At 48.3% G+C, this 23,189-nt stretch overlaps 1 protein-coding gene and 1 pseudogene across 2 annotated transcripts in view; both read left to right on the top strand.

Annotated features, from left to right (window-relative positions):
* The window catches only part of NAV2 (neuron navigator 2), an 858,870-nt gene that overhangs the window by 323,740 nt on the left and 511,941 nt on the right, over positions 1-23,189 (top strand). The window lies entirely within an intron of this gene.
* Positions 21,674-22,392, top strand: LOC309606000 (peptidyl-prolyl cis-trans isomerase A pseudogene; annotated as a pseudogene). Its single transcript has one exon. The product of its transcript is annotated as a peptidyl-prolyl cis-trans isomerase A pseudogene (transcript).

The following is a 23,189-nucleotide window of genomic DNA, read 5'->3' as shown; positions in this document are numbered from 1 at the left end:
AGGGGTACAGACCTGCCCTCTGATCCGGAGCTAGGAGTTAGTGCCCTTGCTGCCATCCCCTGTGAGTCGAGGGCTCAGGAAGCCGACCACCACTGCTTGAGCACCTGCTCTGTGCTCTTCTGTAGCTCGTGAGCATTCTATAGAGGTGAGTCTGAGGCTCAGAGAGGTAAGGTGACTTTCCCAGAGCCACACAGCTGGTGAGCAAAGATAACAGTGCCATGGGCCACCAACTGAGAGCCTAGGACATTGCCGGGTGTAATGGCAGTCATATCACATATGCTCAGTCCTACAGCAACCATATCTGTAAACCCCAGTGTCTGACCCTAAAGCCCATGCTTTTCCCTCCACTCCACACTGCCTCAAAACCCTGTGGACTACCCTTCTATTTCCCCAGTCTTTCAAATTATTAAAGTTCCCATTTATCCCACAATTAAAAGTCCCCTCTTTCCTCTTAATCCAAGAGTACTTTGGTAAGAACTACAGTAGTGACTCAATCATATTCCCAATTTTAGATCTGCTTGAAATTCCTAGCCTTGAAAGTACCAATTCCTTGCTAAACTCTGCTCCTAGAAGCACACAGGTCAGAACATCTCTTTGCTGGAGAAGCCCACTCCCCTGCACACCCCTTTTGCAGCTATCTGGCAAGGGCTCACATTGCATTTATTTTCACTACGGTGAGAAATTGACAGCCCTCCTTTTTATCACAGAAATTAATGCCAGTAAAATGACTGCCTGAGTCCACTCACTGATTTGAACCCACCATTAAAATAAACCATGTCTGTGTGCAAACACTTATGCCTTTGTGTGGACTTGATGAGTTGTGCCTTTCAGAGGTGCTATAGTGCAATATACACGATACAAATGTGAAGACATTTCAGTTTTCCTCCCGGCTGTCTCTCCGTCCACCAATGAAATGCCAGCTGTGGCCGGATGTCTAATGGCAGCTGGAGGAAAAGAACTTGTGGCTTCATGTTTTTTCTCCTGGAGCGCTGGGCTTGCTCCAACTCACAGGGAATTCTGATGTTGGTGGTCCATGGGTGCTACTTCCAGAAATGCTGCAGGACACCAAGCTGTATCCCCATCTAAGGGCTCACCAAGGTGGTCATTTTCATTTACAGTTGTTACAGGAAGGAAAAAAGAACTCTGGTCCTGATAGATCTCTGAATCAAGAGGGGAGCATGGCTGAATTCCACCATAAGCCTCAAGTTTATCTGTAAACTTGATTCTGTGAAGACCATTTGGCTCAGTCACGAGATGCTTCCTGTCATTGGGGATGCCACCCTTGGGCCTGGGAGACAGGGAGCCCAGGCAGCTTGCCGCAAGTGACCTAGTCTTGGTACTGCCTCAGGACTCAGGTATTTCAGAGCTGCTGGCCATGTAGGAAGTTCATGTGGCAGACAGGAAGAAGAGCAGGAGAAAGAGAATCTACACTTGCTGAGAACCCAGACGATACCCTGGGTTCATTCCATCCGTACAGTCACATGGTGAAGATATAAGCTCCATCTAGGTCTAGAATCCAAGGAAACCGAGGCCCAGAGAGGCATGGTAACCGGTCCATGGTCACCCAAGTAGCACAGAAAGGTTCTGGGAGCAAATCCAGGTAGGTCCAATTCAAATCCATGCATTTTTTAAAAAATTTATTTATTATTTATTTATTATTTATTTTTGGCTGTGTTGGGTCTTCGTTTCTGTGCGAGGGCTTTCTCTAGTTGCGGCAAGCGGGGGCCACTCTTCATCGTGATGCACGGGCCTCTCACTATCGTGGCCTCTCTTGTTGCGGAGCACAGGCTCCAGACGCGCAGGCTCAGTAGTTGTGGCTCACGGGCTTAGTTGCTCCGTGGCATGTGGGATCGAACATGCCAGGGCTCGACACATGACAGGGCTCGAACCCGTGTCCCCTGCATTGGCAGGCAGATTCTCAACCACTGCGCCACCAGGGAAGCCCCCAAATCCATGCATTTTTTAAAAATAGATCTTTATTGGAGTATAATTGCTTCACAATACTGTGTTAGTTTCTGTTGCACAACAAAGCTAATCAGCCATATGCATACACATGTCCCCATATACCCTCCCTCTTGAGCCTCCCTCCGTCCTCCCTATCCCACCCCTCTAGGTCATCGCAAAGCACCGAGCCGATCTCCCTGTGCTCTGCTGCTGCTTCCCACCAGCCAACCATTTTACATTCGGTAGCATTTTCACACTCACCTCTGAGAGCAAATTTTCCAAGTATCACAGAGGTGCCTTTATTTGTTTTATTGGGGGTCCACACTTTTGCTGCAGTCATTTCTCCAGGCAGCGAGAACACTGTCCTGGCAAGGGAAATCTACATCAGACCAGAGACTGGACAATGGAAGGTTGTTTCTGTAATATTTATCGCTGCAAAGTAAATATTGCTGTCTTCATCGTAGTCCAGAATGTCCCCGTTGACAGCTTCATAGATACTTCCTTTTCTCCTCTCTTGAACATTCAGCCATGGCTGGGGACAGGATGACGAGGCACGAGTGGTTCTTTTCACTTTTGACTGTGGGCGTCTCCCAGTCAGAGGAAGAAAGGTGGGCCAGTGACCCACCAGGGGAGGGCTGGAGCCGAGGCTGCGGAGGGAGGTGGCAGGCTGGGTCCCAAGCGGTGGTCCTGGGGGAAGGAAGACTCACCCACCAGAGAGCGAGCCTGGGGCTTTCCGTGTGGTTTTGGACCAAGGTATACAGTTTTCCGAAGTCATCGTGTAGATTTATTTCTATTGTGTTCTCACATCCCTTCCCTTCTCCCTCTTCCCACCAGCACCTCTCAGAGAGGTTGTATAACCTGCCCAAGGTCAGGCACTAGTAAGTTCTGACCCCTGCCTCCCAGGTCACGGGCTCACTGCTGCTCTGTTATTGGAAGGCCCTTCAGGAGCCAGGCCTGCCTTTGTCGCTGGGCCCATGTCTCAGGCACCTCACTGTGACCATCTATCTCAGTCCCTCCGATGTACACATTCTTCTTTGTCTTTAGAGATTTGCGTGGCTGTTTCTGCTGCCTGGGACTCTTTTTTCACTTTATTTATCCTCTCAAAAAAAAAAAAAAAATGTCTTCAGGGAACCTACTCACAGTCACGCTCAGCTGAAAGGTCCCCTCTTCCGAGGGGTCTCCTGTCGCTGGTGACCCCACTCACCTGTGCACACGCTCTGCCCTCCACCTCATGCCTGGTTAGGGGCTCCTGGCACCCCCTGTCTAACATTGACCACGCTGTGGTGTAACTTCTGACTTCATTTTCTGTCCCCCCGATTATGAGCTCTCTGAGTGCAGGGACCTCTTCACAGCTGCCACGCCAGCCACCGAGGCAGCACCGGACTCATAGTAGATGCTCGATAAACGTGAAGTGGGTGAAAGTGTGAATGAGGCCATCTCAGCTCCCTTGGCCTGCACGCCCTCCTCATGCCCCAGCTCTTGTCACAGCTACTGCTTTCTTTGGTGCACCACTTCTCTGTAGCCCAGAAGGCCACCAGCTCTGTCTCTTGGGCTCAGGAGTCTCAGCTCAGCCCAAGACACCCTCTAAGGGGAGTGTCCGCAGAAATGTTCTCCAGTGCCGGGACCCTGGAGAGAGGCTCCAGACAGGGGCCAGATGGGGCGTGGAATGGATGGGAAGGTGCAGGGTGGGGTGGAGGGGAGGAGGGCACTCAGGAGAATCCGGAGCAGGAAGAGCTGGAGAGAGTGCGTGCATCCCGGCCCCAGTTCTGGATGGTGTTTGTGAATCCTGGATGTTTGAGTTGCAGGGATGGGTCTTTAAAGTGGCAACTTGACCCAGAATTCCGGAGCATGGTAGCATCTTTTATTGAACCCAACTACAGGTTAAATCCTGCTAAGCACTTCACCTACTTGGTCTTGTTTACTTCTTATGAAAACACCTCCCAGGTAGGCCTGGTCCCTGTTCCTGCATCACCCGATGAGGAGACAGAGGAGCAGAGAGGGAGAGCACTTGTCCCAGGTCAGGGGTGCAGCGGGCAGAGCCAGGTCTCAGGCCCCAAGTCTGTGCTGTGGCATGTGGTGTCTTCCCGAGGTGGCCTCCCCACCCCAGCCATACCCCGGAATGCAAAGGGGAGCTCTGGCTTTAATTCCAATCTCAGTGGATCTGATTAGCAGAAGGGAGTTGAGCCAAAGTCATTAACTTTCATTTCAGCTGTGCTGCCTTGGGTCCCCGTGTGCCTTCTATTTGACAGACAGCTCGGGGGAAGGCAAGGCTCCGGTCCACGTAACACAGGCCTTTTGGATGCTGAGCCAGGCATCTGTGGGCTCTGCAGTTCAGAGAAGTCAAATGGCTTCCGGTTTTCCATGGTCATGACGTTAATGATTATCCCTCAGTGATGGAATTATGGGTGGTTTTTCTTCTTTTTTTGCAGTTTTAAAAGTTATAATCAAAGAAAAACATTTTAAATAATAAACAAACAAACAAGCAAGCAAATACCTGCATAGCTCCCTGCCCTTGCTTGTGCATTTCTCTTAGCCTGGAATGCTCTCCCTTCTGTGGTGTAAGAAATGTATTGGGTCTTGGTCCCTGGTTCCTGGCCCAATGCTCCTAGAATCCTTGGAGTTTTCTGAGTGATTGAAGTGTCTTTTATTACTCATAAGGAGATCCTTTGGACCACACCTGAGTTTATGCTGATGAGTGGGGAATGGAGACAGCCTCAGGATGGGGCTGGTCACCAGAAAGACCTGGAGGGTTGGAACTTTCAGCCCCCCACCAACCTCTGAGGAAGGGAAGTAGGGGGCTGCAGATTAAGCTCTAAAAAAAAAAACCTCTTGAACGACAAGACACTGGATGCGCTTCTAGGTTGGTAAATGAATTCACCTGCGGGGATGGGGGGAGTGCACCCCCATTCCACGGAGACAGAAGTTCCAATGCTTGGAACGCTTCTGGACCTCGCCCTAAATACCTCTTCATCTAGCTGCTCATTTGTGTCCTTTATGATAAACTGGCAAACATAAGTAAATGTTTCTCTGAGTTCTGTGAGCCTCTCTGGCAAATTTATCGAACCTGAGGAGGGAGTCATGGGGCCTCCGATTTATAGCCAGTTGGTCCGAAGCACAGGTGACAACCTGGACTTGCGATGGACATCTGAAGCCAGGGCAGTGTTGTGGGACTGAGCCCTTAACCTGTGGGATCTGACGCTGTCTCCAGGTAGACAGTGTCAGGATTGAGTTAAAGTTGTAGGACAGGCAGTGGCTGCCGAGAACTGGAGAACTGCTTGGTGGTGTCGGAAAAAACACTGGACAGCCCTGCCCCGCCCAACGCGTTAACATCTTCGCGGGGCCCAGCTCTGCAAATGCTGATCCCTTCCCAAGCCCAATAAACCTCTTCTTTGATTCCTTGGCTAGTGTCTGTCTTGCCCACTAGAATGGAAGCCCTGTGAGACAACACTGCTTTATCCTCAGGATCCAAAGGAACGATGGGCACATAGGAAAAATCCATAAGAATTTTTTTCATGAATAAATGGGTAGTCTCATATCTGATTCCAAATATCCATGCCCATCTCTCCCGTGGTCCCCTGTGTGTCACGCCGAGGCAGCTGTTTCCGTCTCCCTCCTCCACAGGACTGTGAGCCAGTGAAACGCTTCTTTCTGTGACCCCACAGCACAGAGCTTGGCTCATCTTAGGCCTCAGTAAATAGGTGTTTGCTGTGAACTTGAAGGTGAGGAGTCAGGCTCACATTACCCAAGGATGCACAGGGCTACCTCTCCCCTCTTTTCTGGAGAATGAGCTGGGTTGAGAGAACGGCCCCTAACCACCCTGGGAGAGGGAGTTATGAGATGCAATGGCTCAAAGAAGCTGTCCCACTATTTGCTGCTTTATAAGAAAGGAAAGTTCGGAAGCACGGCCACAAAATCTATTCAAAGTTAAACTTTGAGATATAAAGATGACTTGGTCCTTGGATTCAACCCGGTGGCTGCTTTTACCTGGGCCTTCAGAAATCAGGGGGAAATCTGCATCCCTTTGTGCCTTCCCTTTCAGCATTTCATTTGTGAAATAGCTATACTGTTGAAGACAGCGGAATAAAGACAGCAGGAGAGTAGACGTGGAGACGCTGAATGACGTGGATCTTGGGCTCCAGGGTTGAAGACACAGGTCCAAACCTTGCCTCTGCTCTGCCCTGGCTGTGTGTCTTTGGGCTGGTGACTTACACATCCTGACCCACAGTTTCCTCATTTCTAAGATGGGGTGTTGATGATGATGGCATCTACCTCAGAGAGTGTCAGAGAGATTAAATGTAAAAAAGCACTTCACACAAAACTCTCTAGGATAAAACAAAGGGGTAAATCTTCATGACCTTGGATTTGGCAGTGGATTGTTAGCTATGAGACCAAAAGCATAAGCGAGAAAAGAAAAAAAGATAAATTGGACTTCATCAAAATTAAAACTTTTGTAGTCAAATGACAACCCTGTAGAATGGAAAAAATATTTGCAAATCTTATATCTGACAAGGGTCTAATATACAAAAATATATAAAGGAATTCAACAGAATACATAAAGAGCTCAACAATGAGAAGATAAATAACCCAATTAAAAAGGGGGCAAAGGACTTGAATAGACATTTCTCCAGGGAAGATCTACAAATAGTCAACAAACACATGAAAAGATGCTCAGGGTCATTAATCATTAGGGAAACGCAAATCAAAACCACAGTGAGATGCCATTCACACACACTAGGGTGGCTATATTTAAAAAATGGAAAACCACAAGTGTTGGTAAGGATGTGAAGAAATTGGAACCCTCGTGCAGCGCTGGTAGGAATGTAAAATTGTGCAGTGCTGTGGGAAACAGTTTGACAGTTCCTCAACAAGTTAATCATAGAATTACCATCTGATACAGCAATTTCACTGCTGGGTGTGTACACAAAAGAACTGAAAATACGTGTTCCAAAAAAAACTTGTTCATAACGGCACTACTCACGATAACCAAAAGGTAGAAACAACCCAACGTCCATCAGCAGATGAATGGATAAACAAAATGTGTTCTGTCCATGCAAAGGAATATGATTCAGCCATAAGGAGGAGTGAAGTACTGATAAATGCTACATGGACGAACCGTGAAAACATGTTAAGTGAAAGAAGCCAGATACAAAAGATCATATATTGTATGATGCCATTGATATTAAATAGACAAATCCATGAGAGATGGGAAGCAGATTAGTGGTGGCAGGGGGGCTGGGGGAGGGGAGAATGGGAGTGACTCCCTAATGCGTACGAGGTTTCCTTTTGGGGTGATGAAACTATTTTGGAACTAGATAGAAGTGATGGTTGTACAATACTGAGAACGTACTGTCACTGAATTGTACCTTTTAAAATGGTTAATTTTTTGTTATGTGAATTTTACCTCTTAAAAAAAACAAAACAAACATAGCTCAGAGAAGGCAGTCAGTAAATGGTGCCTTTAGCATCACTTATCATTAATATGTCCCCTTCCCCTTGGACATCAGCTTTCCCCAAAGGATAAGTGATAAGATGTGTTAAGAAGCTATAAGACGGGAAGTGCAGAGACGGAGGACAAGGACAAGATGGGGCACAGTCACAGGTGTGGCCCTTCCCGACCCTTCGAGCACTCAGTGCGTTAGGGTCACCCTATGGCGAGCACTCTGGCAGGCAGAGAGACCCATCCCCCACTGACTGCCGTGAGACCACAGGGGTGACGCTGGCAGACACAAGGCAGTCAGATGGGGCAGGTGTTCCTTTGGTCCAGAGCATGGACTTGGTCCTGTGGCTGCTCCTCGCCCTGCCCAGCAACACGGCCAGCTCACCCAGGCTGCTGCCTTCTGTGTATCAGTTGTAAACTCCTAACAGTGCTCTATGGCTTAGGTCAGGGCCTATGTCTCTGAACCCTATGATCGTGGATTGGAAAGAGACCCTAGAGCCTTCCATCCCTTCTTATTTTGCAGACGGAGAAACTGAGGCTTGAGGATGTGGCGCCAGCTTGCCTCACTCCTTGCTCAGCCGCTCCGCTCTGCAATGCAGACTGGAGTTTTGAGTCACCCCTTTGCTGTAGGAGTCCATCTGCAACATGTTTTTTCTTTAAGATTTTTCATCTTTGACAAAAGAAATGAGCCGTGTCAAAAGATTCAACGGGCAGCTCTGCAGTGTTCATTTGGGGGAAGCAGCATGGCTCACAGGAAAGAGAGGGAAAGCTTGGATGGCCCAGGGCAATCCCTTCATGCTGATAGCAACAACCACTTGCGGGTTTTGAGGTAGTTAGCATGGTGGTCAGCGCATAGATGCCAGAGCCAGGCTGCGTGCACTTGAACCCCAGCTGGTCTACTTAAAAGCTGTGTGAGTTTGGTTAAAGGTTTAAACTCTCTGTGCCTCAGTTTCCTCATCCGCAAAATGGGAATAGTAACAGTGCACATCAAAGCTTCCGGAACTGTGCCTGGTGCCTGGTAGGGGCTTAAGAAATGACAGTGATTATAATTCTTACTGCTGATATTAATTAGTATCATCACCTAGGGAAACCTATATTAACATGCTGAGGCTTGCCAAAGATAAGTTCCCAGAAAGAGCAAACCGTCAAACCAACAGTGGATCACATCATTCCTTTTGAAAAACTGGCCACAAATTGCATTTTTACAAAATCTAATTTTCTCATTGACTTCTTGTTTGGGAAAAGCTTTGTCTTTGAAATCTAGTGAGGACTCTGCCTTGGCGTTTTAGCTCAGGAGGCATTTGAGACCTGTTTGCTCTGCCTGGAAAGCTGTCCCCCGGACTAGGTATCCACAGGGCAGCCTTTGCCACTTCCTTCACTCTCTTCTCAGAAGTCAGCTGTTCAGTGAGCCCGCCTCTGGGCACCCTCTCCAGAATTCCAGTGACCCTGTCTCCCTACACTTCCTATCTGCATTCTCAGCTTTACTTTTTCCTTCTTAGCACATTATCTGACATGTATTTCTTTGTTTTGTTGATCATCCCCTCTCCTTCCCCAGCCCCTCAACTAGAAAGTAAGGGCTTTGAGGTCAGGGGTTTGGACCACTTTGTTCATTGTCTTTTCTCCAGTGTCCAGGGCATGCACAGAGCACGGACCCCACACGTGTTTGTCGCATGTGTGAGTACACAAGTGGGAAGGAGAATTTGCAGGCTGGTTCTGAATTTAGAATTCATCCAGGACAGTTGTGCTTAGTAGAGAAAACCAATCTCTACTGAGCTCTCCCTCCGGGACAGCCTTGGGCAGTGCTTGGCGTATATCATTTCATTTCTTCTTCACGATAGCCTTACAGATAGGAAAGTTAGGGCTCAGAGAAAGGAAGAAACTTACGGGTCACACAGTTGATGGGTGTGACAGAGCCTGAGGACCGAGCCCTCCCCTCCTGGACCGCGAGCGAAGCCTTCGCCCTGCCCTGCACCCCAGCCTGGCCGCCCTGGGTGTTTTCTGAGCTCGCTGCTTTGGAGGGCCAGAGGGCCCATCCCCCCTCACCTGCCCGCGTGCGTAGGCGGCTCTTGGCATGTTCCCTGAGTCAGGCGACCCAAGCAGCTTTCGGCGCTCCGAGGTGGCAGGCTAATTAAGGGCTCCAGAGCTGCCAGTGGATGCGCTAGGGATTGTCTGAAAAGTTTGCTCAGAGCCGTGGCCTGGAACGGGGCTCCCTCCACTTCTGCCCCCAGGAGGGCGGTGTGCAGGGCAAGACCAAGACAGCCATCATGCCTGTGAAGGGTGTTTTCTGTCCAAGGGAGATATCAGACAAGAGTTAGAAAGACCTGGGTTCTTAATCCTGGCTCTGCCACTGAATTGTGTGAAATCGAGTAAGTTTCTTGAACATCCCTGAATCCCCCTGCTTATAAAATCTCAGCAGTCATCAATGCCTGCCTCCCAGACTTTGCGGCGGAGGGGGGGGGGGGATGATGGATGAGACAATATATGTGACATGCTGACCCCGGCTACAAAATAAATGTTATTTTATGTTTATTCATTGTGGGCTACAGTCTCCTCATCTGTAAAATGAGAGGTTTCCGTCAGTAGACATGGCCTTGCACACAGTAGGGGCTGAATAAAGGTTAGTCCCCTCCCTCTTCCCCTTCGCTTCCTTCAGCCTCAAGTACCAGGCCTCTGTTGTCCCTGGGGATGCAACACCCCAGGCCCTGCCCTGGATGTTTTCCAAAGGCTCGTGGTTAATGAGCCAGCTTCCCAGAGCAGGTGGGCTGGGGGCTGTGTTTCATTTTGGAGCTATTGTGTTAGAAGCCCCATTCCTCCCTCCCTTCCTTTCTTTTATCCAATTCATTTTTATTGAGTACCTACTATGTGTCAGGTGCTATGCTAGGCACGGTGACCAGAGCTGTGAGCAAGGCAAGATCGCTGCTGTTCTGGAACTTAAGTCTGGTTGGAGTCAGGTGGGGAGAAAGAAAATAAACACGTATCAAAGAAAAGAAAAGAAGCCCTATGAAAGCAGAAGATATAATCATATAATGGGAGGTGATGGAGGGGAGTAGTAATGCTATGTTAAATGGGGAGCCAGGAAAAGTATCATTAAGGAGGCAGTATTTGAACCAAGACTTGAAATATCAGGATAGGCCAACCATGGTCAACATTGGGAGAAGGGGTTTCAGGCTGCAGGAACAGCACATGCAAAGGCCTTGGGGTGAGATTGAACTTAACTAGTGCCCCCACACTTTTTAGTGGGAACAGTGGGCCCCCACAAAGAAGCCACAGCTCTGCTCCTCCAGCCCAGACAAGGCAAGCAGGCTTTGTCTTCAACAGTTGGCTACCCTTAAGATCCTGGGTGCTCCCAGGATATCCTTTCCGCAATTAATTTGCTGCATCTGGCAGAGGTTAATCACGTCCGTGTTCCTCAGGACCCATGCCAAAGCCTGCCCTTTTCACAGATGTTGGTTTAAATTAGAGGGCTTGTTTGCTGAAGACTAGATTGGGCAAATTCCAAACTGGTCCTATTTCTGAGCCCTCCTGATGGGCAGGTGAAAGAATGCTAGGCTAGGCTGGCATCTAGTAGAGATGCGAGATGCCTGGTCCTGCCAGTCTAGAGAGAGGCAAGTCAGACCCCATCAGCTCTCCTCCTCAACCTGCTGCAGCCAGAATGCCACCCAGACCTGCTTGTCTCCCATGGGAGGTGCTCCACACTTGGCCCCCGCCTTGCACTCATCTCTCCCCCTCTGAGCACTCTTCTGCCTGACTCCTGCCTTCAGCTGCCTTACCTCCTGGCCCCACGGGGGACGTTCTACTCATTCTTCCAGGCTCTGTGCAAATTCCGTCTCTTATACAAGGCCCTGGGGGAATTCGCCTCTCTTTCCTTATTCTCCTAGTTTCTCTTAAGCCTTTTAAGGTCTTGTTCATAGTGTACATTCTGTTGGGGAGACTGAGTTCCAAGCACAGTGTGAGCTCCTTGAGGGCAGGGGGTCCAGGCAGCTACATCTCTGCAGCTCCAGGGCCTGGCACAGGCTTGCATGTCATTCATCATTCATTCATTCATTCATTCATTCAGCAGATGTTTATGGAGGGTCCACTCTGTACCAGGCTCCATGAGAGGCCAAGGGAAACAGCTGTGGGCAGCTGTGTTCCTTGCTCTAAGCCTCGTACAGGGGACGGGGCCATGAAGAGATCATTGTAACACAGAGGGCTGAGCAGATTGGGGTGCAGACTCTAATGAGGGGTGCCCAGTTGAGGCTGGGGTGGTTCAAGAAGGTTTCTCGGAGGAAGTGACAACTGAAACACATGGACTGAGAACACTGAGGCTCAGGGGAGTAAAAAGCTGGCCCAAGATCTTGCATCTGGCACACGGCAGAGTGAGCCCTCAAATCCAGGCCTCCATCAGTGCCCTGTGAGCACAGTCATTTGTGGAGTGGGTTCCCCTCTGTCTCTCCTCCCCCCAAGTTAGCACACTTCTTTCTGATCTGGCCTCCCAGAGTAAGGAAGAAAAGGATCAGACCCACTTGGCCAGAGCCTGGGCAGCCTTGACGCATTCTGCTGCAAAATCTTCTATTTTCAAGCTACTTCAACCTTTTGATGACTCACCAGGTCCGCGGAGTCACAGAGACCGTCAGCAGAATCTGAGGCCAGTGAACAGACTTCCCAACACAGGGTATCGGAGGACAGCTTTCTTCTTACTCACTGTTGCTTTTTTTCCCCACCTATTTAGAAAATAATGCATACTAATTGTAGCAAATCTGGGGAGAAAATACAAATCACCCAATTCCACTACCCAGAAAAAAACATTGTTAACATTTTGGTGTATTGAGATAGTTATTTTGGGATATTTTTCAGAAATTGCTGTAATATATAATTAGTGCTTATTATTTTATGCAAATACATGAATATGATTAACTTGTATATATTTAGCTTGTTGTAAAGACTTGCAAACTCTAGTGCTTGGAAACCTCAAAGAAAGAGACGAGAGGGAAAGGACTCGCTTTTATTGAGAACCTACTATGTGCCTGGCTGTAATTAAACACTCTTCGTATTGATAATGCAAGAACCAAACTTACGTGATAAAACAAACGTTATCTCATTTATCTTGATGATGACCCCATCAGATGTTTATTGTTCTCATTTCCATTTTTCAGATTTAAAAAAAATGAGGCAAGGCCAGTAAATCATGTAACCAAGGGCACAGAGCTAGGATGCAGTGGGTGGCCTTGGGATTAAACTCCTGGTCTGTCCTGCTCTCCAAGTTCATGTTCCTTCCACCTCATCATGTGGTTTCAGTGGCCTTATCTGAGGCCTCAGAGAGAAGCATTCATGTTGCCCTTGGAGATGACCAAGCAGAGATGGCCAATGGCCGTCCACTGGGTGCTAACATCATATCCTTATCAAGCCCTCTGATAGGCCCGGCCCTGCGTGAGCCGCTGGGACTACTCACAAGGAGCAGACCTATCCCTGTTTTCAGGATGCTTTTCTGGTCTCTGCAAGACCTCAGAGGAGGGAAAGGGCTTCAGAATATCAGCCATGGGAATGAAGAGAAAAGCCTTCAGAAACTTTTCAGATATATCCTTCCACAGTGTGGTGGCAAATGCAAAAGCTGAAGAGGGCAAAATTCAGATGTCTGCTCATCAAAGAACAGAGGCTATGCTGCGTGAGTCATTGTTTTAACATCAAAATACTTCTCCCAGACGAAGCCTTGGATGGGACAGCCACGTGCAAATAGAATAAAAATGGAGGTGTTTTGGCAAACATCATGGTCGGGGTCCCAGATCTCTGCCTGTTGGGATGCCCCACGACTTCCCTGTGGGCCCTGGAGACCCTGCCCCATCCTCTGGGTTCCTCTCCCTCCACTCCTTCCTCCATTTAGCTGCACACACCGGTATAACCATACCTCTAAACCAGTTGGTGACTATCCACTGCCCTGAGCCCTCTCTGTGTCCCCCACCTAACATCCTCCAACCGTCTGGCCCCTGCCACACCCCCCTGGCCTTCCAACGGTCCAGCAAGTAACAGGAAGGGCCCGGCTCACAGAGGGGCTCTGGAACCCTGTTCTCCAGCGCCATGGCCAGCGCATGTTAACTGTTTGGTCCCTGCCATACCAATTATTAAATGGGTTGAGTATCACCAATCCCTGCGTCTTGCACACCAGCCATTTGCAACTATGGACATCTTTCTCACAAACATCATGTTGTTCGTTCTTTCTTGTGGGAATGCCTTCCTCTCCTCCCTGTCTGCCTGGTCAGCTCCTACACATCCTTTAAGACCCGCCTCTGTCACTTCCTTCATGAGGTTGTTCCCTCTGTCTCCAGGGAGCATTCATGGTTCCCTCTTAAACCTAACTCTGTTATGGTCCTTTTCGTGCTGAATGGCAGATACCTGTTTACCTACTTGTTTTCCCCACCAGGCTGTGTATCTCAAAAAGGCAGACTGAGCTCAAATCCCTCCCTCTCCAGTATGTAGCCAGTAGTAGACATGCAGTCGGATGGGATAAATGTCTCTGCGGCCCAGCAAAGGCATTCTGGGGCCTTTCAATTCAGTTGCTTCAGGGCGAACAGTGCTGGTTCTATATTTCTAAGGAGAGTTCTTCCTTCCCTGCGGTGTTCTCTATGGAATTAAAGTATTTTAGAGCAGGGCTTTGTCTAACTCATCAAGGCATTCCCCAGTTCCCGGGACAGCACCTGGCACACAGAATGCCCTCCATCCGTGTTTGCAGAAGGCTGAATGCCCTGAATAATGCTGCTTTGGTAAATAGTATGCGTGTATTATCACCACGACCCTGTGACGTGGGTCTAACATTATACTTATTTATCACGTGAGGATATCACATGAGGCTCAGAGATGTTAAGTGGCTTGTCCAAGGTCACGGTTAGTAACTGGCGGAGCTGAGACTTGAACTCCAAAAGCCAAGTCCTGGTTAGCCTTCACCCTGCCCTCTGCTTGCTTCCTTCCTGGGGCTGCGCTTCTGATACCCATCCTCAGACATCCATCCTCTGGGAAGAAACTTGCTGGCTCTGCCTCCTTCGCTGCCTTGAGGCCAGGTGCCATAGCGCAGGACGGGGGCCCCTGAGTGAGAGGGAAGATTGGCCACTTGGGCCTAGCCGTCCATGCGGCCATCCTGGCCTCCGGCCTCTGTCCCAGATAATTCTGGGTTCCCCCACCTGTCCCAGTCAGCCCCCTTGTCCCTCCGTGTCCTTCACCCCCTATCTTTTTCACAGCTCTATTTCCCCTCTTGTCAACAGATCGCTCGACAAAATGTTTTCCATCATTGCTGGCTAATTTTAGCCCTTTATCGGAGTTATTTCCTTTGGTAAATAGCTTCCTGGCACGGGGTGGGCAGCCGAGTTCAGGCGCCAGCGAGCACGGCGCAGGCAGGAGGTGTGCAGTGGGTGGGCATCGGGGAGAGAGGGAAGAATTCAGCGACGTGGGCCAGGCCCGGCCTGTGGGGAGTGCTTTCTGCTCTGATGGCAGGCGGCGGCAGCAGCAAGATGCTCGTTCGGTCCCCATTTCAATTTGATCAAACCATTCTCTGAGAAGGCGGCGTGTGCCGAGGGGCTCGGAAGCAGACAGTCCGCGGCAGGCACCCAAAATAGCCTCAGAATCAGCAGCATTTTGTTTTGCTCCCGGCTTTTCATGCCTGCGAGGGGAGGAAAGAAAGGATCCAGAGTATTTTCGGCATCCAAACACACATCTCTTTTACAATAAGACAAATGACTCGTATTCCTGCTATCAAATCCGGCAGCGTCCGCTCCCCACCAACCACCCCTTCTTCCAGGACCTCGCCAACATTTCCTTTTGTGGCTGTGAGAGAAGAAAATAGCAGCTCACACCGTGTCCGGTGCCGCGTGCCTCTGCTTCCTCTAGCTCTGCCTGCAAGATCGGCTTTTACAAGCTGGGATTTTAATAAATTAACGCCACGCGTGCTGCTGCAGCTGCTGTAACAGCTTTCCAGAAGGTGTTGCGAGAGCCAGGCTCTGCTGGAGAGAAATGAGCCAGTGATTTGCTAAGGGAAGCCTCTTGGCCCCAGTCAGAGTTTAAGCCAGGCGTTTGCAGAAGCCCCGGGCTGCTCTCTGAGGACTGCCCGCTGTCCCTGCGCCTCTAACAGGGCCGCAGGACCAGCCTCAGTTCCTGGAGGAGGTTCCCTGATGGCCAGGGAGGCAGCATGTGCTGGGGGGAGGCCCGAGAGGAGAACAGGAGACCTGGACCCTGGTCCTAGCCCGGCTCTGACTCACGGAGTGGCCTTGTCCAAGCTGCCAACCCCCTTGGGACCAGTTCCTGGGGGAATAAACTCTCAGGGAAGGGTGATCCGTCTCCTTTGCAGCGCTTACCCAGTGAGAATCTAACATTTGTGGAATCATTTGACCACCTCGATCAGGGGGTCTGCACACTTAGGCCCATGGGCCAAATCTGGTCATATGCATCCGTTTATATCTTCAGCTGCTTTCACACTGCAATGGCGGAGCTGAGTAGTTGCCATGCAGGGATTAGATGGACCCCAAAGCCTAACACATTTAAGCTCTGGCTCTTTACTGGAAAAGTTCATCAACACCTGGTCTAGATGGTAAGTCCCATGAGAGCAGAAACTGTGTCCCCTCTGAGAGGTTTAGGGATGTCCTCAAGGTTACTCAGCTAGTAAGTGGCCTAAAAGTAGATGTGCCTGTGGAAGGCTCAACATCCAAGACTGTCAGAGAAGTTACCAATTAAATGTGCACAAGTAGAGGTGGAATTTGACAAGAAAGAAATCCCTCCCAAGAATAAAAGTCTTATGATGCATAGGAGGGTGAGGTCAGGGTCTGGGATAAGGCTTCTGAGCAGGGACTTCGCTCAGGCAGACTCACCACCATTTTCTAACTGCGTGGCCTCGGGCAAGTATGTACCATACATCTCTGAGCCTCAGTTGTAAAATGGGTATAACAATTCTTATTTTGCAGGACTGTTATGAGGATTTATCATGATAATCTAAGCAAAATGCCAGCACAATGCCTGGCAAATATTGGGAGCTCTGTCCAGGGCTGGTTCCCCTCACTGGTCATGCTTTTCACCTGACAGAGACAGAGTCAGGGCCCTGGGATCATGAGTGGTAACAGAATGTAGAGGATGAAGTATTTTAGAATCACTGGACCTGCATTCAGATATCGGCCTCACTTTCCTCATCTGGAATATGGAGGAAAATAGAGCCTTCCTTGCAGGGGAGTAATAAAGATTGAATGTAATCATGTGCGCTATGTATTTAGAACCCTCAAGAATAGTAGATAGTAAGTACTTAGTTGCTACTCCCTCCCACATGAGCTGGCTTAGGTAGATTCTCGTTTCTCCTGGGCTGTCACAGGAAGGAGTAGCTTTGGGTGTCTCTAGGCCCCTCGTGGACCACACCCTGGGGGTAAAAGGCTCTAAGAAGTCTTCTGTCCTGTCTCACTGAAGTGGAAAGTTCCATAAAACCCAGAGGTGCAGCACGCCAAACCAGCTTAGCTACACTCCTGGCACGGGGACCAACCAGTGACTTTGAAAATGTGTGTTTTCCTGGATAAAACCTCTAATTGGACAATTGTAGGTCTTCTGGCTTTATGTCGACTTTATGACTTTGAAAGCTCTTAAGCTGGGGTGAGGAAAAATTTATGAATGGGATTTCTCTATTTCTGTAGCACTCTGACTCATGCTGTTGACCCAACCAGGGGGCTGGGCTTCCATTAGTTGCTAATTTCTCTTTGCCAGGTGGTCCTTACTCTGCCCGCTCCCTCACTGGGCCACAGCCCCAGTGACTAGAACCCAGGCAAAGGGTTTCTGGCTGCTTAAAAAATTGTCCTGTACCCAGATCGACTTCCCAGGTAAAGGAATATGGTGCTTGGGAATTTCTCAGGGAAGCTTTACAGTTTTCTCTCAAATTTTGAAAGCTTGTTTTACCAGGGTTTTTAAGTCCTTCTCATAGAAAACTCTCACAATCTGAGTTAAAGGGCATCTGGCTTAGAGAAAAGGCTGATTCCTGGCTGATAAACATTTCCTTTGGGTCCCTACATCCAAGACTCTTTTGACAGTAGGCAACAGAGCTACAAAGACGTGTCTGGACCAGTGCAGCAATGAGACTGACTTCACTTAAAAATTGTGTTAGTTAGGGTAATGTAATCTTCTATAACAAAAAGACCCCCAAATGTATAAAGGCTCAACACAATAGAAATGTATTTCTTGTTCACATAATAGTCTGAGGTTGACATTTCTGGTCAGCGGTGGCTCCCCTCCATCCAGTGATAGAGGAACCCAGGCTCCTTCCATCCTATGGCTTCACCATCCTGCATCTAGTCAAAGGAAGGTACAAAGGAATGTGGAGAAGGCTCACCAGCTTCATAAAAGCCTCAGCCTGGAAATGGCTCTCATCACCTCTTACATTTCATCAGTGAGGTCACATGGCCACACCTAGATATAAATGGAGCTGGGAGCTGTTGTTGCTTTCTGGGAAATTCCTCCACATGGAAGGAATATACCATAGAAGGAAAAGCATGAATTTTAGGGATAGTTAGCAATATTTGCTACAGAAAGGGAAATATACTAAAATGGAGTCCATAAAGAATTAAATACAGCTAGGGTGGCCTTGGATCTGGCCTCTGGCCGACAATATCACTATCTTTGTCTGAATCCCTAGCTCTTAGGGCAGTGCCAAGCATATAGTAGGTGCTCAGTAAAGCTGGTGAAAGGGTCCTAATCTAATATGACTCTGGCGTCCTTATTAAAAGAGGAAATTAGGTCACAGATACACGCATGGGGGAAAGACCATGTGAAGACACAGGGAGAAGATGGTCATCTACAAGCTGAGGAGAGAGGCCTCAGAAGAAACGAACCCTGCTGACACCTTGATCTTGGACTTCTAGCTTCTAGAATTGTGAGGAAATTAATTTCTGTTGCTTAAGCCACCCAGTGAGTGGTAGTACTTTGTTATGGCAGAAAACTAACACGGGGAAATGAAGTCTGCTGTTCTCGCCCGTGTTTCCCTCCAGGGCATAGGCCATGAGGTAGCTGCGTGAACTTGGGTAGTGGGTAAAAACGGCAGGAGGCTCTCCTGGGCCTACAGCCCCGCAGGCCTCCCATGATGACCTGGGCACAAAGGGGGCCTCCCAGTCCATGAACACCATGACCACCACCACCCGGCCCCTCCTCTGTGCCTCCCTGTGTTGGCTGCTGGCAGTCCTGAGACTCCTGGGTCATGGCCTCCAACCCAGGTGAGCTCAGTCCAGAGGGAGCCAGAAGTCCTGTATTTCCTGGATCCTAAGACGACATCAATTACAAAACACTATCCATTCAGTAACAGGGTTCCTGGAGGCAAGAAGAACTCTGACTCAGAAGCGTGGATTGTAAGAACTACCCTGATTTTAGTCAAGGGGAAATGGGACCACCTGCATGTCTTTGAATCAAGGAAGTGAAATCAATGGTTCTAGCACAGGGGTGTGTGCTGTGACAGGGAGGGTGCTGGGAGAGAGTGAGTGATTCTGCCTCGTGGGGGAGGTCAGGACCCTAGAGGACACGTGAGGAGGAGAATGCCGGGCCAACGAGGCAGGAAGGGTATTCCCAGCAGAGGGAACAGCATGGACAAAAGAATAAGGTGTAGACGTAGCTGCAGTAGCAAGGATATGTGTAGAGGAGCAAACGGAGGTGAGACAGGGCAGACAGAGAGAGTGCAGACTGTGAAGGGCCTGGGATGCCGTGCCCAAGGTCCTCAAGTGCATCTAGAGCAGAGGGTGGGAAATGAGGCCACAGGCCAGGAGAGCGCCCTGGGCCCATTCAGAACAGGGGGCTCCAAAGCAGATCTGTTATCACAGCTCCATTTCCTTCAGAGGCTCCCCTCGTGAGAGCACAGATGCTTGGTAACCAAGGGATGGTCTATTTAAAGCCACTTGTGAGTCGGTTCTAGGAAGCATACTGCAGGGTGGAGAGGGAGGGAGGGAAGGAGGAAGAAGGCCCTGAGGGGGAATGGTCTGCCCTGAGCCCACTGTGAGGTCTGGGGCAAGTCCCTGCCTCTCCCTGGGCCTCAGCTTCCAGCACCTCGTGGTGGAAAATTGTGCAGGCTCAAGAGGCAGCTGCGTGGGTTCAAAGCCAGGCTCCATCTCTTACGGTATGTGTGCTTTGGTCAAATTACTTAACCTCTGGGCCTAAGTTTTCTCCTATGTTAAGGGGCTAATAATGGTACCTACCTTTTAAAGGTGCTATGAGGATTAAATGAGATAATGCACATAAAGCCCCTTTAACAGTGTCTGACACACGCAAAACACTCAAAATCAGCTATTGTAAAATATGATGAGATGATCATGATGGACTAGCTTTGGAGGTTTTAAACCTTACACAGTGTTTTTTTCCAACATATTTGGAACTGCAGTGTGTAAGAAAGGTTACGTTGACCTCTTCTGGTTGATGCAGGTGGAGACCCCGAGACCAGGCCCTCAGCATCCCCCTTCCACAGGGCTGTCTCCCAGCACCCCCTCCCCCCAGGACACCTCCGCAGAACTCTTAGGCTCCAAAAACACCAGGTTGAAAGCGATTGTCCCAGAAGGTTAATGAGGTCTCTCAGCTGCTCTTTTTTTTTTTTTTAAATTTTATTGAAGTAGAGTTGATTTGCAATATTGTGTTAATTTCTTCTCTCAGCTGCTCTTGTTAATCTAATTCTTATTTCTGAAACCTGAGTATACATCTGGAATAGCTATCCTTTACAGCTCAAAATCCATTTTCCAAAATCATCAGCTGCGTCAGGCCTCAGGGACAGTCTGGGAAAGGCAAACCAAAGTGGACACGGAGAGGTGAGGAAGTTATTTGAACAAAAATCCTGACTGCAAAGACCCACAGACGACCAAGTACCACCTCCGCATTTTTTTTAAGCCAATACATTTTTAGTTAAGGAATTTCACACACTGTGATTCATTCCACTGCCTATCAAAGTTACCTTATTTCCTCCAAAACTTGAGTCAAACTTATCTTCAAGATAGGCATTTTTAAAAGATCCCATACTTCATCCACAGTTGTTTGTCAGTCAGCCTGGTCGCAATTTTCTTAGTTGGGTTTCTTTATCTCCACTTGAATAAGGACGTACTGATGACGTACTTCAGAGAGTATCCCACTTAGAATCTTTGGGATCTAGTTTTTCAAATAACTCACTTTAGGGCTCTAGCAGTTGAACTGCAAGAAGTACATTGCTATTTTGGCTAATGATCTAAAATGCATCATTCCTTAGCACATTTCTCGTATTGCAGTTGTGGTACATCCAGTTTTCACTCATGACCTTAGCAAAAAGGTTAACAGTCTCATTATCACCATTTCAATAAATTTACTGTGATGTAAGCAGAACTTGTGTCTCAGTTTAGTCCCATTAACAATTTCTGGACAATATGACCAACAGCGCCCTTCTCATTAAGAATGAGGCTTTACCTCCACATTTTTTTATTGAGGTATAGTTGATTTACAATATTATATAAGATTCAGGTGTACAACATAGTAATTCATAATTTTGGAAGGTTATACTCCATTTATAGTCATTATAAAATATCGGCCATATTCCTCGTGTTGTATGATATTTCCTTGTGGCTTATTTATTTTATACATAGTATTTGTACCTCTTAATCTCCTACCCTTATCTTTCCCCTTCTCCCTTCCCTCTCCCCACTGGTAATCACTGTTCTCTACATCTGTGAGTCTGTTTCTTTTTCGTTATAGTCGCTAGTTTGTTGTATTTTTTAGATAAGTGATATCATACAGTATTTGTCTTCCTCTGTCTGACTTATTTCACTTAGCATAATACCTTCCAAGTCCATCCATTTGTTGCAAATGGCAAAATTTCATTCTTTTTCGTGGCTGAGTAGTATTCCATTGTATGTATATACCACATCTTCTTTATCCATTTATCTGTTGATGGACACTTAGTTTTCTTCCATATCTTGGCTATTGTAAATAAAGCTGCTATGAACATTGAGGTTCATGTATCTTTCTGAATTAGTGTTTTTGTTTTCTTTGGATATATACCCAGGAGTGGACTTGCTGGATCACATGGTAGTTTCAATTTTTTGAGGAACCTTCATATTGTTTTCCACAATGGCTTTAGGAGCATATTTTTTAAAGATAAGTCGTGCAGATGTGACCATCTCCACCAGTCAGAGTCCAGGGTAGTTTCTCATCCCTTTGCCTCTAGATGGTCGGCACTGCCATTGCCCTGTGTGTGGTGCCGTATGGTTGTCTCTTCTCCACTATGGGACTGCGTTTTGTTCTTTCACCTCCGATCCTAGCACAGGGTCTTTTTTTAGCTGGCACCCAATAAATAGATATTGGATTGATTGAATGGAATTGAATATGGAACCTCTACATGGTCAACTCCAAGCTGCATTCAACAATGACCCAGAGGCTTTGCAGACGCCGCCACCCCGGAACCTCCCGCGCTGCCCAACCGTGGTCAACCCTACCGTGTTCTTTGACATCGCCGTCGACGGTGAGCCCTTGGGCCGCGTCTCCTTCGAGCTGTTTGCAGACAAAGTTCCAAAGACAGTAGAAAACTTTCGTGCTCTGAGCACTGGGGAGAAAGGCTTTGGTTATAAAGGTTCCTGCTTTCACAGAATAATTCCGGGATTTATGTGCCAGGGTGGTGACTTCACACGCCATAATGACACTGGTGGCAAGTCCATCTGTGGGGAGAAATTTGATGATGAGAATTTCCTCCTGAAGCACACGGGTCCTGGCATCTTGTCCATGGCAAATGCTGGCCCCAACACAAACGGTTCCCAGTTTTTCATCTGCACTGCCAAGACTGAGTGGTTGGAGGGCAAGCATGTGGTCTTTGGCAAGGTGAAAGAGGGCATGAATATTGTGGGAGCCATGGAGCGCTTTGGGTCCAGGAATGGCAAGACCAGCAGGAAGATCACCATTGCTGACTGTGGACAAATCTAATAATAAATTTGACTTGTGTTTTATCTTAACCACCAGACCATTCCTTCTGTAGCTCAGGAGAGCACCCCTTCATCCCCATCTGCTCAAAATATACTATAATCTTTGTGCTCTCATTGCACTTCTTTGGGTTCCATATTTTCCTTATTCCCCTCCAAGTTTAGCTGAATTGCAAAGTTAAGTTTATGGTTATGAAATAAAAACTAAACAACCAAAAAAAAAAAACAAAAAACAAAAACAATGACCCGGAAAGACCTGGATCCTGACTGCACAGTGGTCATTGATGGGGTGGGAAGATTACTAAGTACAGGTGTGATAGGGCTCATGACTTATTATTGAAAGATAAAATTCCAAAGCCCACAAGGGACAGGGGTTTGCCTTTAGAATCCACTAGGGCTGATCTTGGGAGGACCCTGGAAAATGTCACCTTGAGGTCCTGAAACAGAAGGTCTCCTTGTTTGCTGGGACCCCAGAACCCACTGCAGAGCTCTACCCGGCTTTTTCAGCATAAATAGAAGCCTGGTACCTTGTCGTACACTGTTTTCACAGCACATGCACTCTAGACATTGGCCTTTAGGCTTCCATGGCAGACTCCAATTTGCAGGCCACAGTGCGCAAAAGCTGGGAGAACAAGCCCAATCCCCAGCCTATTCTCACCGACTGCCCTCTGCTTTTCCTTCCTTCTGCTTCTGCCTCTGGTCTCATGCCAGCTGCTTCAGCCACCTTGAGCTTGTCACTGTTCTCCAAGCTCTCCCACCCCTTAGCCATCAGGTTCTCTCTACCTGGAATGTCCTTTCCTGCACCACTACCCCCTTTTATACCTACTGAGCTCCTACTCATTCTTCAAAACAATCCCAAATGCCACCTCTTCTAGGAAGCCTTCCTAAATCTCCCCAGTTGGAATTTTTAACTT

This window comes from Balaenoptera borealis (assembly GCF_965194805.1).
Source record: "Balaenoptera borealis genome assembly, chromosome: 11".
NCBI lineage: Eukaryota > Metazoa > Chordata > Mammalia > Artiodactyla > Balaenopteridae > Balaenoptera > Balaenoptera borealis.
The sequence above is the reverse complement of the archived record's forward strand: the minus strand, read 5'-3'. Positions and strand labels throughout refer to the sequence as shown.